The sequence below is a fragment of the Symphalangus syndactylus genome, chromosome 15, assembly GCF_028878055.3.
Source record: "Symphalangus syndactylus isolate Jambi chromosome 15, NHGRI_mSymSyn1-v2.1_pri, whole genome shotgun sequence".
NCBI lineage: Eukaryota > Metazoa > Chordata > Mammalia > Primates > Hylobatidae > Symphalangus > Symphalangus syndactylus.
This window is the reverse complement of record NC_072437.2, coordinates 90,295,452-90,314,016: the sequence shown is the minus strand read 5'-3', so window position 1 is coordinate 90,314,016 and position 18,565 is coordinate 90,295,452. Positions and strand designations below refer to the sequence as shown.

At 48.3% G+C, this 18,565-nt stretch overlaps 1 long non-coding RNA gene and 1 pseudogene across 1 annotated transcript; both read left to right on the top strand.

Annotated features, from left to right (window-relative positions):
- The first annotated feature begins 543 nt into the window (after nucleotides 1-543).
- On the top strand, nucleotides 544-2,876 carry LOC134732567 (uncharacterized). The gene is made up of 2 exons (XR_010115881.1): nucleotides 544-1,266; nucleotides 2,794-2,876. It is a non-coding gene; the product is annotated as an uncharacterized lncRNA (long non-coding RNA).
- Nucleotides 2,877-6,197: 3,321 nt separating this feature from the next.
- On the top strand, nucleotides 6,198-8,312 carry LOC129464015 (G protein-coupled receptor kinase 6-like; annotated as a pseudogene).
- Nucleotides 8,313-18,565: the final 10,253 nt, after the last annotated feature.

Here is an 18,565-nt window from a genome sequence, read left to right as displayed (position 1 = left end):
CCCACTCCCAGCCCACTGTTTACCTCGTGGGCCTCAGCTTCCTCCTCTGCAGAAGAGGACGGTGACCCTGACCAGCTTAGTTCCCTCTAAGAACACCTGACCCCTGAGTGCCCACATGGGCAGGGTCTGGGTGGCCTGAGGGGTCAGGGCCCAGCGATAGGACCCCTGCCCTCACCCCTTACCCGTCCCAGCGCTGGGCCATGCAGGAAGGCAGAACTCCCCAACCCCAACCTGTCAATCCGGGACCCTTTTCAGCTGGACCCAGGGCCACCCCTCTGCCCACCAGCTCACACCCGGGCCATGCAAGGCGGGGTGGATGCACCTGCCTGGCCCTTGAGGGCGTGGGGAAGCCACCGTTGTCCACTTCGGAGGCTCAGTTCTGAGGTCGGGATTCCAGGCACTCCCTTCTCCCCCATTCCCAAACCTCCTGACTGGAAGAACTCTCTCGGCACAGCCTTTTCTTTCGGGGTCCGAAAGTGCCTGAGAGCAGGCAGCTCCTGATGATCTTTCTGTGACACCCACAGACTCAAAGACACCCACGTGCTCACTCATGCAGACAGGCGCTCTCGCCTACGGCTCTGAGGCTTAGCCGGCTTTGCCTTGGTGAAGGACAAGGGTCTGGCGACCCAGATTCTCTCGCGGGTGGCTGGGGAAAGAGGGGCGGTGGCGTGCTGGGCTGGCTGGAGGGCCCCAGGCCCTGGCGCGAGTCCTGCAAGGATGCTGCCTCCAAGTGTGCTTGTGGGTGGCGAATCCCAGGGCCTCCCGGAAGTGTCCACTCCTCGGGAGGCCTGGCTGCTCAGCGGCGCCCCTCTGTGGCGAGACTCGCCCAGGCCCATGTCCGGCCCGCCTCGCGCCAGCCCGGCTCCCCTGGGCAGCCTCAGGACAGAGAACCCTGATTTTCAGAGGGAGGCTGCGGGTGTGGGGCCTCTAGGCACTTGCAGGATGGAGCTACCCCACACCCAGGGCTCACCCTCAGCCCTCCCCAGGCGTTCCGGAGGCGGCGGAAAGTCCAGAGGGTCTCCGAAGCCGGTAGACGGGGCCATGAAGAAGACGTCGGGCTTCAGGAGGGGGAAGGGCGAGCTGCCCAAGGTGGGCGCGGGCGCCGGGAGTGAGTGCGGCCGATGCCTCCTCCCAGCCCAGGCGCCACGACCCGGACAAGGGGATCGACAGGCCCCACAGAGCTGTCGGCGAGGACCGGACAGAGACGATGCGGCGGATCCTTTCTCTGCCGAAGAGTGGCGTGGATGACAGAGACGAGAAGAGCAGGTAATAGGAACTGGAGCCCGGCAGGCGAGGGAGGAGGGCGGGTCGGGGAGAGGCCCCTTTCCTGCTCCCGGCTCACCCCTGTCCCCGAGGGCGCTGGGCTTTGTTCCCTCTGCAGCCCGCAGCACCCGGTGTGGCAACCTTACAGGAGCGCCAAGGTCATCATTATGAGCAGCGCGATGAAAGTAAAACTTTAGCTGGTCCGATCCTCTCATAATTCCCCTTACTTTACTGAAAGTTTTAGTGCTTTAACTAAAAAAAATTAAGTAAACATAGCTTTTTATTTTTACTATACACATTTTAAACAATGTTATATATGTTATGGAAACAAGCATCATGAGAAAAATAATTTCTATATTATATTAACTTCTGGGCTAAAAATTCTTTGGATAAAATCTAATATCCCTTTTATATCCACCTACACCTATGTATATAAGTCATCTCATGAATGACCTCAGAAGGATCCTTTGAAGTGAGAGGATGGTTCCCTGTTCTGGAAAAGGAAGACTCATTTTTCTTTCTTTCTTTCTTTCTTCTTTTTTGTTTATTATACTTTCAGTTCTGGGTTACATGTGCAGGACGTGCAGTTTTGTTACATAGGTATGCACATGCCATGGTGGTTTGCTGCACCCCTCAACCCGTCACCTACATTAGGTATTTCTCCTAATGTTATCCCTCCCCTGGTCCCCCACCCCCTCCCCCTGACAGGCCCTGGTGTGTGATGTTCCCCTCCCTGGGTCCATGTGTTCTCATTGTTCAACTCCCACTTACGAGTGAGAACACGTGGTGTTTGGTTTTCTGATCTTGTGATAGTTTCCTGAGAATGATGGTTTCCAGCTTCATCCATGTCCCTGCAAAGGACATGAACTCATCCTTTTTTGTGGCTGCATAGTATTGCATGGTGTATATGTGCCACATTTTCTTGATCCAGTCTATCATTATAGACATTTGGGTTGGTTCCAAGTCTTTGTAATTGTGAATAATGCCGCAGTCAACATATGTGTGCGTGTGGGAAGACTCATTTTTCTCGAGATGTGAACTCTATTCATTTTAGATAAACCAAATAAAAGCATCAAGGTTTTAAGATTTTTGGTTATGTATGCTACCTTTTACTGTTATGAAGACATTAAGAAAATTTTTATAACAGAATAAAGACTTGCCCTTCTATATTATCAAAGTGTGATATTAAGTTCCATTTACTAAAAGATGAGAAAACAGATAAATGTGTGGAACAGAATAAAAAATGCACAAATACTGAAAAATATGTAACATTTTAGAACCTGATCCTGATGACATTTCATACGTGTATGAAAAGATGAGTTATTTGTAAATGACATGTCTGTTAACTGGAGAAAACTAGCTAGATTTTTATGTTACAAAAATAAGTTATTGATAGAATATGCATAAAAACTTAAATATACAAAATTAGAAAATGCCAGCAGAAAACACGAATGCCTATTTATGCAGATACATTTTTATGTTGACAAAGACCTTCATGGTTGTAAATTGGACGTATTCCTTGGTTCTAAGGGTCTTTTTGGAGTTCCTGAGCTCAGTGCCCCAGAAGGATTTCATACTGCACAAGAAAAAGCCTTAAGAAAGACAGAATTGCTTGTGGACCGTGTGTGTTCCACCCCACCTGGGCCCCAGACCGTGCTGATCTTCGATGAGCTCTCGGATTCCTTGTGCAGAGTGGCCGACTTGGTAAGATGCTTTGCCTCAGACTTGAAGCTACCTCTCTTTCAACCTGTTAAAATTTAAGTGAAATTTATCCTTTGTTGTTTACTATTAATATTAGATTATAAAGTTAAAAATGTCTGAAACTATTTGAGATCCATTGGGTATAATTTTTTGTGATGAAGTATGTCATTAGGAATGGGGAAAATGTTATAGGAAAAGGTGATTTTGAACTTGTACTTTAATATGTATATTTAATAAAATATACCTGTAATATATAATGAATGAATGATTACTAATATGGCAAAAATTTGCTATATTTGGATAATATATATTTACATATATATTCATTTGACAGAGATTCTTTATTTATGAAAGCTTCTCCCAAAATTCTAAGAACACTTTATGTGTACATTTACAACAAAATTCCCCTTTTTCTTTTTTTTTTTTTAATAGAGACAGGGTCTCCCTGTGTTGCCCAGGCTGGTCTTGAACTCCTAGCCCCAAGTGAACCTCCTGCCTCAGCCTCCCATAGTGCTGGGATTATAAGTGTGAGCCACTTCTTTTTCATAAGAGGTGTGAAAACCAGTTTTAATAAACCTTTTCAGGAATGCTTTTTTTTTTTATTAAAAACCAAGTTTTCACATCAAAATGATTGTAAAGACTTTTTTTTTTTTTTAACATTTTAAATTTGAAATAGAAGTGTATACCTAGATCTCTTCACCAACTAGGAAATTTGTTGCTGAGATAGCAAAATTTTCTTTTTCTTTTTCTTTTTTTATTTTTAATTTTTGTGTGACATGTATATATTCATGAGGTACGTGAGATGTTTTGATAGAGGCATGCAATGCATAATAATTACATCAGGGAAAATGGGGTATCCATCCCCTCAAGCATCATTTGTGTTACAAACAATCCAATTATACTCTTCTAATTATTTTAAAGTCTACAATTAAATTATTATTGACTGTAGTCACCCTGTTGTGCTATCAAATAGTGGGTCTTACTCATTCTTCCTGTCTTTTTGTACCCATTAACCATCCCCACCTCCCCCATACCACCCTGCTACCCTACCCAGCCTCTGGTAACCATCCTTCTGCTCTTTATTTCCATGATTCAATTGTACCTATTTTTAGGTCCCACAAGTGAGTGAGAACATGTGATGTTTGTCTTTCTGTGCCTGACTTATTTCACTTAACATAGTGACCATCCATGTTGTTGCAAATGACACAATCTCATTCTTTTTTTTTTTTTTTTTTTGAGATGGAGTTTTATTCTTGTTGTCCAGGCTAGAGTACAATGGTGCAGTCCCAGCTCAACCTCCACCTCCTGAGTTCCAAGCAGTTCCCCTGTCTCAGCCTCCCAAGTAGCTGGGATTACAGACATGAGCCACCATGCCCAACTAATTTTTTTGTATTTTTAGTACAGACAGGGTTTGACCATGTTGGCCAGGATGGTCTCGATCTCCTGACCTCCTGATCTGCCCGCCTCTGCCTCCCAAAGTGCTGGGATTACAGGTGTGAGCCACCATGCCCGGCCATAATCTCATTCTTTTTTATAGCTGAATAGCACTCTATTGTAAGTACCACATTTTCTTTGTCCATTCATCTGTTCATGGGCACTTGGGTTGCTTCCTAATCTTGGGTGTTGTGAACAGAGCTGCAACAAACGTGAAAGTGCAGGTATCTCTTCGATTTGCTCATTTCCAGGGAGCAGGATTTTCTGTCAGCCTGAAGGAGCCTATTCTTGGTTACTCTTGTCAAGGAAAGCAGCACACACAATTTAAATAGTGATCATTTATGATCCTGTCTACATGGTATAGAACTACATAGGTTTTTCCCTCACATTCAGTCAATGTTGAGCACCTACTGTGTGCCAGACACTGTCTAGGCACCAGGGATACATGCAAGAATGAAACAGACACAATCTCTTACTTCACGGAGTTTATATTCTGGCATTAACTTGTTTTTGAAAATTTAGGCTGTAGGCCCTTTCTACAGCCTATTTAGCTGAAGAAGCTTTCCCTGGATGAGCTGAGGTAACCTTCTCAGCATCTCTCCATTTTCACAAGAGGGAAGAAAGGCACTGGGTGATGAAGGGATGTGCCCGCTGTCAGCTGGCCAGCATGTGGGGCAGCAGGGCTGCCAGCCCAGGCAGAGTATCTGTCGAGCTCCTCTTCTTTCTCCTGTTCCAACCATTTCAGGGCTGGCAGCTGCTCAGGTCTCGTGGACCCTTACCTGGAAAGGTTGCAAAGTTTGTTAGCCTCTCCATCTTTAAAAAAAAGTACTTGTTTTTAAAATTATTATACAGTAAAATTGACTTCTTTTGGAGGATGGTACAGTTCTATGAATTTTAACTCATATAAATTTGTGCAGCCCTCACCACAATCAGGATACAAAGCTGTTCCATCAACCCCCAGAAATTTCCCTGTATAGTCACACCCACCCCTCCCCACTAACCTCTGGCAACCACTAATCTGTTCTCTCTCCCTATAGTTTTGCCTTTTCTAGAATGTCATATAAGTGGAATCCTGTATACCTTTGACTGACTTCTTTCACCCAGCCTAACTCCTCCCCATCTTTATTTTTTTTTCCTTTTTTGGAAAATTTCCTTCCACCCATACGCCTGACTCGAGCATTAACACCTTTCAGATGATTATATGTTCACCACAAACTTCCCGCTCTTGAGAAAACTGATAAAGTATCTTACTGTAAAGGGTTTTTCCCTGGAGTGAAGTTGCAGGCTCTGGGTGGTTCTGTGGTACTGGGTTTTTGTTCTGTGCCTCCAGTATGTGCATAGGAAATGTGTGTTTGAATGATGGGGGAGCTGTGGAAACGCAGTGCCAAAAGGAGGTTTCATACCCTGTTCACCTAATTGTGTCACAGAAATCAGAAAAGGAAAATCTCTGTCAGTGAATTTCACTGTATTGTCAACCCTCCAGATTGGGGGATCTGTGGAGTCAACCAACCTTGGATCAAAAATATTTGGAAAAAAAATTGCATTGATACTGAACATGTACAGACTTTTTTTCCTTGTCACTGTTCCATGAAACAATACAGCGTAACAGCTATTTACATATTGTTTACATTCATTAGGTATTACAAGTAATCTAGAGATGATTCAATGTGTGGGTTATGCTGTGTGTCGGTTATATGATTTGATGTATGGGGTGTGCTGCGTGTCGGTTATATGTGCGGGAGAGGCGGGGGAGCGGGTGGCAGCCGCGGCGCGGTCACTGCGAGCCGAGCAGAGCCGCGCCGATCGCCATCCGGCCTCGGCACTCGCGCGCGATCCCATGGAGCTCCAGAACATCGTAGCGGACACGGTGCTCCTCAAGGCCCGGGAAGGTGGCGGTGGAAATTGCAAAGGCAAAAGCAAGAAATGGCGGCAGATGCTCCAGTTCCCTCACATCAGCCAGTGCGAAGAGCTGCGGCTTAGTCTCCAACGTGACTATCACAGACTGTGCGAGCGGCAGCCCATTGGGCGCCTGCTGTTCTGAGAGTTCTGTGCCACCAGGCCGGAGATGAGCCGCTGCATCGCCTTCCTGGATGGGATGGCCCAGTATGAAGTGACCCCGGATGAGAAGCGGAAGGCATGTGGGCGGCGGCTAATGCAGAATTTTCTGAGCCACAGGGTTCCTGACCTCATCCCTGAGGTCCCCCGGCAGCTGGTGACGAACTGCACCCAGCGGCTGGAGCAGGGGCCCTGCAAAGAACTCTCCCAGGCACTCACCCGGCAGACCCACAAGTACCTGATCACGGCCCCTTTTGCCGACTACCTCGACAGCATCTACTTCAACCGTTTCCTGCAGTGGAAGTGGCTGGAAAGGCAGCCAGTGACCAAAAATACCTTCAGGCAGTACCGAGTCCTGGGCAAAGGTGGCTTTGGGGAGGTGTGCGCCTGCCAGGTGCGGGCCACGGGCAAGATGTACGCCTGCAAGAAGCTAGAGAAAAAGCGGATCGAGAAACAGAAAGGGGAGGCTATGGCGCTGAACGAGAAGCAGATCCTGGAGAAAGTGAACAGTAGGTTTATAGTGAGCTTGGCCTACACCTATGAGACCAAGAAGGCGCTGTGCCTGGTGCTGACGCTGATGAACGGGGGCGACCTCAAGTTCCACATCTACCACATGGGCCGGGCTGGCTTCCCCGAAGCGCGGGCTGTCTTCTACGTCCCGAGATCTGCTGCGGCCTGGAGGACCTGCACCGGGCACGCATCGTGTACAGGGACCTGAAGCCAGGAACATCTTGCTGGATGACCACCGCCACATCCTCATCTCCGACCTGGGACTGGCTGTGCACGTGCCCGAGGGCCAGACCATCAAAGGCCGTGTGGGCACCGTGAGCTACGTGGCTCCGGAGGTGGTGAAGAATGAACCATACACGTTCAGCTCTGACTGGTGGGCGCTAGGCTGCCTCCTGTACGAGATGATTGCAGGCCTGTCGCCCTTCCAGCAGAGGAAGAAGATCAAGCGGGAGGAGGTGGAGCAGCTGGTGAAGGAGATCCCCGAGGAGTATTCCGAGCGCTTTTCCCCGCAGGCCCGCTCACTCTGCTGACAGCTCCTCTGCAAGGACCCCGCTGAACGCCCGGGGTGTCGTGGGGGCAGTGTCCGCGAAGTGAAGGAGCACCCCCTCTTGAAGAAGCTGAACTTCAAGCGGGTGGGAGCCGGCATGCTGGAGCCGTCCTTCAAGTCTGACCCTCAGGCCATTTACTGCAAAGATGTTCTGGACATCGAACAGTTCTCTAGGGTCAAGGGCATGGAGCTGGAGCCTACCGACCAGACTTCTACCAGAAGTTTGCCACAGGCAGCGTGCCCATCCCCTGGCAGAACGGGATGGTGGAGACAGTGCTTCCAGTAGCTGAATGTCTTTGGGCTGGATGGCTCAGTTCCCCCAGACCTGGACTGGAAGGGCCAGCCACCTGCATCCCCTAAAAAGGGACTGCTGCAGAGACTCTTCAGTCGCCAAAGGATTGCTGTGGAAACTGGGGCGACAGCGAGGAAGAGCTCCCTACCCGCCTCTAGCCCCCAGCCAGAGGCCCCCACGGGCGGTTGGTAGCAGCTACTCTGAGCGCCTTTTACAGTTTTGCACAGTGGTCTTCCCCATTGTCCACTCAAGTTGTGGCCTGGGGAACACAGATGGAACTGTCCCCAGTGTCCCCCGCCCCTCAGCCCCTGGCCTGCCTGCGTTTGGCAGGGCCTGGGCCATCCCTGGGACAAAGGTGCATCCCTTCAGCTCTTCTCCGTGGAGCTCGGGGCTTTCTGTATTTATGTATTTGTACCAATGTATATAGAAGTCCCTGCTGGGCAACAAAGAGTTAAACACAAATCTATTTCTTGCCAGTAGCTGTCACACCTAATAGATTGCGATGAGATACCACTGCATTAGTGTGTGAATTTCCTCAGATGAAGGCAGCAGCAAAGCCCTTTAGAACAAGCCACAGAAGGACAGAAACAAACTAATCAGGGAATGCACAGCTTCACACAAGATCCAGGGGCTTCTGACATGGGAGGAACACAAAATTTTTAACTAACCAAGGATGCAAACATTCCCCCAGCAAGAAATTGCTAGAAGTATCTTGGAGTGCATTTTGTGGCTGCTGTTACTGCTGCTGCTGTTTTGTATAATTGGGAAGGAAAAGAGAATAATTAGAGGTGAGATTTTCAGACACAGAATGCCCTAGTATTTATTGACTTTCCACTCTGAGGCAGGCACTGTGAGAGGCCCTTCCATATTTATTATTTCATTGCATTTGTCATAATAACCCTGCATGGCAGGAATATTTACCCTTTTTGTCCAATGTGGATGCTGAGGCCCAGATAGAAACCCAAAAAGCTCTGGGACCTGGCATAGACCAGGTGCTCGGTAACAAGAGATTGGCAGAGCCTTGTCCAGGGTCACAAATCAAGAGGAGAGACTCAAATGCAGATCCTGAAACTCCAGACCACCCCTTTGCTCTCTCCCTACCTGCTTGCTCAGCGCAGGAGACTGGGAGGGCCCAGAGCCAGGATGGGGTTAGACTCATGGAGGAAAATTCCATAGGGGAAAAATGGTTTTTCCATGAGAATCTGCTCTCAAATAGCAGCCACACTTCTCCATACAGCCCAGAGACAGATCCTTCTAACATTCAAGCTAGTCTTAGGTCTTTGGGGGAGAGATTCAAAGATTCTGAATTAAAAAAAAAAATTAGACCCCAGAACAGTAGAATACGATTCATATCTGTTATGAATTACAATTAGGTCTTTATTGTGCAGCAAGGGGTCCTCAATGGTGCCTACATCCTTTCTGAAATGGATCTTATTGGGATAACAATGGCCAAAAAGGAAAACAAAAGCAAATAGTCACGCGTGTTTGGAAGATCTAGGACTGAGACATGCAAGTGTGGTGGGAAGGTTCACTGCTCTTGGAAATTTAATTGCTGGATGGAAACAGACATAGAAATCTGGATTCCAACCAGACTTGAGCTCCATGCTAGCATATCAGACTGCCTGCTGGAATCCCTATGTGGATGTCCCAAAGGCAGATAAAACTCAACATGCCTAAAAGCAAATGAATTGTTTCATGCTGCACCAGGCTCACCACCACAAAAGGGGAAATCAGCTGCATTCTTGACTTTAGTTGGTGACATCAGCATCCCCCTAAGCCTCTCAAACGAGACACTTGGGATTCTCCCTCGGTTTTCACTCTTCCTTATTCCTCCTGCCAATGTGCTGTTCAGTTCTCCTCTTCCTACCATCACTGTCCCTTTGTATCTATCTTCTACCTATCTTTATACATCAACCCTTAACCGGACTCTCTGATTGCAATCTCACTCTCCTCTACCCATCACTGGTTTCAGAGAGACTTCTCTAAAATCCAAATTTGACCTTGGCACTCCCTGCTTACCACCTTCAATCACCCACCAGCATTAATGATTTTAAAGCCCAAACTCTTTAGCATCATATGAAAACCACATAATTTTCAGAGATGAATGCATTGCGCCTGCCTCGGAAGTACATGCAGTCTTGTTAACTAAGCACTGTTGTGATGCTTCATTTTACGTCTAAACTTGGCAAAGTCATGTGTGTTCATTTGCTGTGGCTGTCACACAAAATACCACAGATTTGGTGGCTTAAACAACAGAAATTTATTTTCTCACAGTTCTGGAGGCTGGAAGTCCAAGATCAAGGTGCTGGTAGGGTTGGTGTCTCCAAAGCCCTCTCTCCTGGGCTTGCCACCTTCTTGCTTCCCCTTCCATCATATGGTTGTCCTTTTGTGCACATGCATCCCAGTGCCTCTGTGTGTATCCTGATCATTTTTTCTTTTTTCTTTTTTTTTTTTTTTTTTTGAGACAGAGTTTTGCTCTGTCGCCCAGGCTGGAGTGCAGCGGAGTGATCTCTGCTCACTGCAAGCTCCGCCTCCCAGGTTCACACCATTCTCCCACCTCAGCCTCCCGAGTAGCTGGGACTACAGGTGCCCGCCACCAGGCCAGCTAATTTTTTTGTATTTTTAGTAGAGACGGGGTTTCACAGTGTTAGCCAGGATGGTCTTGATCTCCTGACCTCGTGATCCACCCACCTCGGCCTCTCAAAGTGCTGGGATTACAAGCATGAGCCACTGTGCCCTGCCTAATCTTTTTTTCTTGTAAGGACACAAGTCAGCTTGGATTTGGGCCCACCCTAAAAGCCTCCTTTTAACTTAATTCTTTTGTTTGTTTGTTTGTTTTGAGACAGAGTCTCACTCTGTCTTTCGCCAGGCTGGAGTACAATGGAGCGATCTCAGCTCACTGCAACCTCCGCCTCCCCAGTTCAAGTGATTCTCCTGCCTCAGCCTCCAAGTAGGTGGGATTACAGGCACGCGCCACCATGCCCGGCTAATTTTTTGTATCTTTTAGTAGAGACAGGATTTCACCATTTTGGCCAGGATGGTCTCAATCTCTTGACCTCGTGATCTGCCCACCTCAGCCTCCCAAAGTGCTGGGATTACAGGCGTGAGCCACCGCAGCCGGCCCACTTAATTCTTCTTTTACAACCCTATCTCCAAATGCAGTCATATTCTGAGTTATCAGGGTTTCAGGCTTCAACATGTGAATTTGGGGGAGACAGAACTTAGTCCATAACAGCCATGGCAACCAGATTTTGCTCAATCATGAATCTAGATGTTGCTGTGAAGTTTTTTTTACGTGATTAACATTTAAGTCAGTAAACTTTGAGTAAAGCAAATGACCCTTCATAATGTGGGTGGGCCTCATTCAATCAGTAAAAGGCTTTAAGAGAAAAGGCTGAAGTCCCCTGAAGAAGTGGGAATTCTGCCTCCAAATTGCCTTCAGACTTGAGCTGCAACATCAGCTCTTCTGTGGGTCTGCAGATTTTGAACTTGCCAACCCCACAATCACATGATCCACTTTATTAACTCTCTCTCTCTCTCTGTGTGTGTGTGTGTGTGTGTGTGTATACATAGCATATGCATAACATATACATACATAAACATATGTATTTCCTGTTGGTCCTGCTTCTTTGGCTAGCCTTGACTAACAGAACCATCAGACCCAGGCTACTCCATCCTGCAGCTCCACAATCCATAATATGTTACCTCTGGGTCAGAGCTGGCTGCTTGGGCACCAGACATGGTAGCACCATTCCAGACAGCTGGAGAGGGGAAGGGACCTAAAAAGACACATTCCCTTATTTTAGGGACACTTCCTGGAAGTAGGACATGACCATCCCATTGGCCAGAACTTAGTCACATCTAGTTGCAAGGGAATTGGGAACATAGTCATGATTCCAGAAGCCATGCGCCCAGCTAAAAATCAGGAGGTTTTATATCATGGTAGAAAGGGGGAACGGACATGGCGCTACACCAGGAGACAGTATCTGCTACAAATACCTAACGAAGGGCGCTGGCAATGAGCATTTTAGAGGTTAAGGGGAGATTTAATGCGGGCAGGGTCTGGGCAGAGAGGGCTGCACAGTGCAAGGGGACCGGGGCTGACTTTGAAGGAAGGGCTACTCCGCCCAATTACGAGAACACGTGAGCACCCTTGCCCCAGAGTGAGCATCAACACCGTGATCACGGTTATCACGTGGGAGGTCTGTCCAGGATCCGGGCAGTGAGGCTGCTCCGGAGGCAGGCTCGCTCCGCCACAGGCGCGCGGGCAACAGCAGCGGAGCCGAGAATGGCGAGGCCAGCGGGCGACCAGGCCCCCGGCCAAGGGTACGCGACCCCCCGCGCTTCCCGAGTGCTCCCCCGAAGCCTGGTACGCGTGGGCACCGGCGCACGGCGGTGCCCGGGAAACGCAGCCATCGCCTCAGGGCAGCCAATCACCGATGCGGTAATGCCCCAACGCGGCGTTTCATTGGCCAGCTCTCTTTCAGGCTCCAACTATTTATTAGATTTTTTTTTTTTTAAGGAATTGCAAATAGGCCTAAACAAAATCCAGATGAGAGGGAAGGGATGCCTGAACACAGATGGGTGGGAGAACACGCCCCGAGGCGCTGCTTTGGCAGAGAAGCCCTGTCTGCGAGCCGCGAGGCGGAGATGGCTCCCCAAGCCCGATGCAGGCAAGAGAGCCCGCCTCTCCCTGTCCCGCACCTGCTGAACTTTGGGGTCAGCAGAGGAATGTCCCCCGCTGTTAATGTTTTGTTTTTACTGTTTTGCAATTCACATTTCGTGCTGCAGGGTGTACGGTGAAGCTACAACAGGGACAGATAGGTTTGTAGGAAGCGGCATTTCCCAAAAGCCAACCTCTGAACCTTTTATTCCCGAAGTACATCACAGGTCTAGCGTTCCACAGAACACACCCTAGAAAAACGCTCCTGTGGAGGATCCGTCCTGCCAGGATCCCCAGCTGGTCAGGAATGCTCGGAGGGCCTCCTCAATCGGGCTGTTCTCCCTCCCACACATTCACCTGAGGGGACAGGCTCTGGTTAGTTAGAAAATTGTGACATAGCAAGGTATGAGGAGCAGCCCCTTGTCACCTTAGGTTCCAACTGAGGGTGGGAGGTGGGAGGTGGGAGGTGGGGTTGGGCGGTTTGGGGATGAGAAACCTGGCTCTGCCTCCCTTCCTCCCGTTTGCACCACAGAGCTGGATCCCAGGTGGCCAGATCCCCTGCAACCGACAATGACAGAGGACCTTCTCAGCGCCGGCTCCTTCTCAGCGCCGGCTCCTTCTCAGCGCCGGCTCCTTCTCAGCGCCAGCTCCTTCTCAGCGCCAGCTCTTTAGGTGCTGGAGACATATTTTGCCCTGAAGGTGCTCCCTGGGAGGACTAAGAAACAGAGAAAGAAGCAGGTCATTGCAATACAGTGTGCTGGGTACAAGAGTCGAGGTGTAATGTCAGATATAAGAGTGACTCCAGGGAATGATCTTGTTTGGGGGAGATGGGCAAGCAGGAGAAGCTGTGGCAGAAGGGGATCAGAGAGGATAAAGACAAAGGTATGTGTTCGAGATTGTCAAATGAAAGCCACGCACAGTCCAGGGGCTTCAGGAATATTCTCATCTCAGGGAATCGGATCTGGAATCTGGGAATCAGGCTGTTGTTCTCCTGGGATAAGAGCGAGCCTGGGAGTAAAATGAATCCCCAGTGCTCCTGCAGAGGCTTGGGAATCCTGGGCTGGTGCAGGCCCTCCCTGCTATTAATACTGCAGCTCCCAGATTCTGCTTGAAACCATAGAGAGAGCTTTGGTCAGAGGCCAGCAATCCCCTCAGCCCCAAGCAGGAGTAGGCAAAATGCATGGTGGTGGCCCAGGAGCCTGGGGTGTCAGTGGTGCGGCAGTGTCTTTGTAGTGGTGGCACAGGGCTGAAGTGGTAAGAGGCTGGGAACAAGATGAAGCAGACAAGGTGAAAGGGGATGAAACAGGAGGAAAAGAGAGAAGGAGAGGGCAGTTTGCTGCAGTTCCAGCGCCCTGGGGATCAGTAACTTTGCATTCTGGCCCTAGCCCCACTTATTACTGCCTGTGTGACGTTGGGCCAGTCATCTGTGTTCTGGGCTAGCTCCCTTAGCTATAGAATGAGGTGCAGAGAGAAGCTGTGATCTCTACAGCCCCCTCTTCCTCAAGTGGCATGAACATTCTCTTTTCTGGAAGGTCCCTTACCAACTGCAGTGGCAACCACTGTGAAGAGCAGTGGGCAGGTTGGTGCAGATGGCAGTCGTGCTGATGAGGGGTTGAGGGTGCTGGCACCCCAGGATAACTCAAAAGTGGTGCAGGCTGAAGCCCTTCCTCCCTCCTTCCTTCTACTTCCTGCCTGCCGAGCCCCCCAGGACCCAGCAACTAATGTAATCGTCTCCTTGAATGCCCCATAATGGCCCTGCAGCAGTTTCTGCAGGCACCGCCTCTCTGCAGGCAGCAGTCTGTGAATTCAGAGGAAAATGAGCTCCCTGCTCTCGGGAAGGTGAAGTCAGGCTCCAAAGTCAACCTAGGACAGCGGCAGGGCTGCAGTTCCCTCTGGACAAGGGGCCTGTGCAGCAGACCCCACCAGGTACCTTTCCTTACAGAACCTACCAGAAGCACAAGGTCCTTTGCTCCTTATCTGATAAGGTGTCCTCTCTCGTGGTTGATTTCAAACTGTGTTGAGCTAAGAACTCTTTCTTTAAATGAAAGGTGTTATGGAAGCCTAAACAACACATTATTCAATAATGATTTCTTGAAATAAGTGTGTCAAATAGAGTGTCGAGAACTGGGTACCTGGTGGTAGCCCAAACAGACTTTATCTCTGCCTTCATAGAACTTGGTTTAGTAGGCAAATCCAGCCATAAATGAGTAAATATTTACTAACTCTTCATTGTGATCAGTGTCATGAAGGAAAAAAATGTGGGATGGCCTTTAGGTTGCATTATTAGGAACGATTTCCAGGTCAGGAAGTGATGCTTCTGCACCCAGCAGTACCTGTCAGTGTGAAATCTGGGGCGGAGACCAGGTCAGAGCTTTGAATGGCTGATGACACCCAGGAGGAAGAGGCAGCCTCTACACGCAGGTGGGACAGTGAGCCCCTGCCTTGTGGTCTGTGCTGGGCTTCCCCACAATGCAAGCCAAGGCATCAGCTCCCACCCACACCCCAAGGGACCTGCAGGAAACCAGGCTGCATTTCAGCAACAAGCAGAAAGCATAGAGCTTTACACACAATCTAAATACATCAACCATTTGAAGATGCTAAACTCTATACAACAGCATCACCAAACTCCACAAAAGAAAAAACTTATAACTGAGGAAACCGAGCTAATAGTCAAATCAGAACAGAAACTTAAAATCTGTATACTTCGTATTTTGGAGAGATGTGGGTGGGTATATATATGTCAAATGAGAGGAGATGATTACAATCAAGAGCTGGCAATTATGAAAAGAAACAGTGAAATTCCTGGAAGTGAAAAATGTCAGTATTCAAAAATCTTTCTGGCTATAGTGAGGAGAATGAATTGCAAGGAGGTAAGACACATTTTAGCTGGGTAAGAGATGATCGTGGCTTTGGCTAGGGTGGAGGCAGAGGAAAGGGAAAAGAGTAGATAGATTCAGAATACAATTTGAAGAGTCAGCAGGACTTGCTAACCTCTTCAGCATTTGAGTGTGAGGATGAGGCAGAGGGAGCCCTCAGGGATGATGTCTGGAATAAACACAGAGCTGTCCCGGTTAAAGATGCTCAGGGATTATAGTGCAGGGCCCCTGCAGAGACTGCGAAGGCCTCTTTACCCCTTTCCCTGCATCAAAATAAGGTAGCCCTGCCATGATACAATCCTCAAACTGCACCCTTCTTTCTCCTCATCCTATCCTTACCAGACACCCAGAGGGTTTGAAAGCAATAGCCAAGCTGCATCCAGCACTGAAGGACCACTCTATTTATTCCTCCCTGATGTCTTCAGGGAGAGTCTGGCTGGTGAGGGAGAGAAATGTGACTGTTACAAGTTGGGTTCCCTTGAAAGCAGACCCTAAGATGGAGTTTTTGGGCAGAATGCCGATTAAGGGGTCAACACCTCTGTAAAGAGGAGGAAGCAGTATGCAGAAACAGAAACTGAGCCAAGGTCAAAGACAACCTTGGTCAGTCCCACAGGGGCAGGGCTCGGGAGCTCAAATGGCCCTTCAGAGTTGTTTTAAGTTGGTCTGAGATGGCCAGATCTTTATGTGTCCACATCAATCAGTTGTTAGATTTGGGTGCCATGGGCAGGGGTGTGACATCAGTAAGGCTGCTCTCTGCAGCCCAGGCATCCTCTGTGTGCTAGCAGCACTCTGCACCGCTGGGACTGCAAGTCCTTATTGAGGGGGATCTAGGTGGCACTTTACAGTGTTCGCCATAGTGCCCAAGGCCAAGGTAGCCTCTCAAGTGGCTTGAGGTACAGCCTTGTACATACCACGTTGTACCTTGTATGTACCTGGTCTGAGGTTATTCCTGAACATTATTGGGGAAAATCAGAAGTTCAGAAGCAAGGACAGACCTAATTAAAACCAAAGAGACTATATATTAAGGTAGAATAGTAAGGAATGGCTTTATATTAATACATAGCATAAAGCTGAAAACACGTCACCTGTGGCAGACTGCATCATCTAAGAAGAATGTCTAGAAATTTATATTCTGCAGTTCAGATTTTACCAGTTCACAACATAAATATCCTGTTGAGAAAAGCAAGTCTCACTCAGTTGATAAATATAACCCTCTCTGCTGCTTTCATTTCAGTTTCGAGATGACCAGGCTGGCAGTTGGCTGAGCCAGTCTCTTAGAACCCTTTGAAGCACTGGATGCAGGCTGATGAGCTGCCATAAACATCTTTGAGTCCCCACACTGCTCAGGAACTGCATATCATACCAAAGCCTACCTGTGTGATCCTTTAATTTGTGAATGTAAAAACTGAGGTGGGAGGCAAATACTGATGTTCTCAAAGACCCGTCTCAGCTATTCCGTTCAAACAGGGCCCAGAATCTTCAAAATTCTGCCTCTTCAGCTTACCTCCTATCTCAGGCTGGTTCCCCAGAAGCATCCCAGAGATGCGGATTTGTGAGAAAGTGATGTGTTGGGCAGTGTCCCCTGCAGGGAAGTGAGGATGCAAGACAGTGAGAAGGAAGCCAAGCAAGGGTGCAATGTCAAGCAAGGTCCCATGCTTGCCAGGTGCCTGGCTTCTCCCACAGCGGAGATTTGGAGACTGAGAGCCCCTCCCTCCATTGGTCAAAGGCCATCTCAGAGGAATGCATGTTTCTAGATGCCCCCCCACTCTCTCTGTACACAGGCAAAGGAGACTCCAGAAGCATGAGGGCAGCCCCCTCACAAGGAAGCGTGGGTTCTGGATACCGGGAGTTAAAGCAAACATGGAGCCAAGGGGCATGAAAATGGGAAAGGGACCCAAGGAAATAGAGTAGTGCATCCACCATGAGTAAGTGCCACAGTCACTGGGTCAGCACCTGCTGTGTCCAACACCATGCTAAGTATTGTGGAGAGGAAAGAAGTTACTAGACTTCCCTGTTCTCATCTTTAATGGACTATTTTCTCTTCCCTAGACATCTCAAACTGGGATTTAAGGTACATAAGCTCTCAGAAATGGTTTCCTGGAATGACGGCCATGAACATCAATGAACTCTTAGGGTCCATAGTTACATCTGGAAAATGACTGCCGTTTCAATACACGGTATTAGTTACAATAACAGCAACAGCCATAATAATAATGTGGCAGAGACTAGCTTGATGCTCATCACATCTCTACCTGGGCACGTAGCAAAGTTTTCTATTCCAGCTCCCACCCTGGATCTCGGGTCCTAGTTCTCAACAATGAAATGGTTCTAAGCCAAGTTAAAGCAGCCACAACTTTCCAACGAAAACCTAAAGATCCTGTGTTGAAGACAGTGGCACCTTAAAATACAAGGGCCGTATCCTTGAGTCCTCAGGTCACCAGAAAGGCACCCGATCATGACCATCGACACTAGACTCTGTGTTAGTGAGAAACAAACTTGTGTTAAGCCATTATGATTTTAAAGTTGTTAGCAGTTAGCTTGCCCCAATAGGATGAACACTAACAAATATAGCAGTAACAACCTGCTGGGTAGTATCATTATTCTCACTTTGTTGGTGAGGAACTTGAGGCTCAAAATGGTCAGAAAGCTAGCACATGGCAGAGCTGGTATTTCAAGTCTGTTTTTTAATCCCTATCTTGCACTCCTTGGTCACGTAAACCGTGTGTGAATATGTTTGATGCTTTAATGGAGCAAAGAGGAGAAAATAAAAATACCGAGTTTCTTGGGTGGGATATGGAGTGAGGAAGAAGAACACAAAACAGAAAGGCTCCACGCATCAGAAGCCAAGCTTTGGGCACTCCACAGTTTTGCTAAAGACTTCCCTGCCTGCTCACATCTGGTCTGTTCCCCAGTATCCTCACTGTATTGAAGTTGTTTCTTTGTCACATTTTGCTCATTTTTCTGGTGCGATTCTATCAACTACTTGCTACCAAGGAGAAGAAATGAGATGATCAAAGGGGCATCCCCCAAATCCCCAAGGCTGTGCCCCTCAAGTTCAAGAAGAGAAAGCAGAGAACTCTTGTTTAATATGGACGTGTTAGTCGCCGTCCCCTCTGCCATCTCCCTACTTCCTTGTTTATAGAACTCTGATTTTGTTCATCTTATTCCAAGTTACCAGGTCTTTTAGGGAAGGCTAGGCTGCCCTCTTACCCAGGACTGAGAGT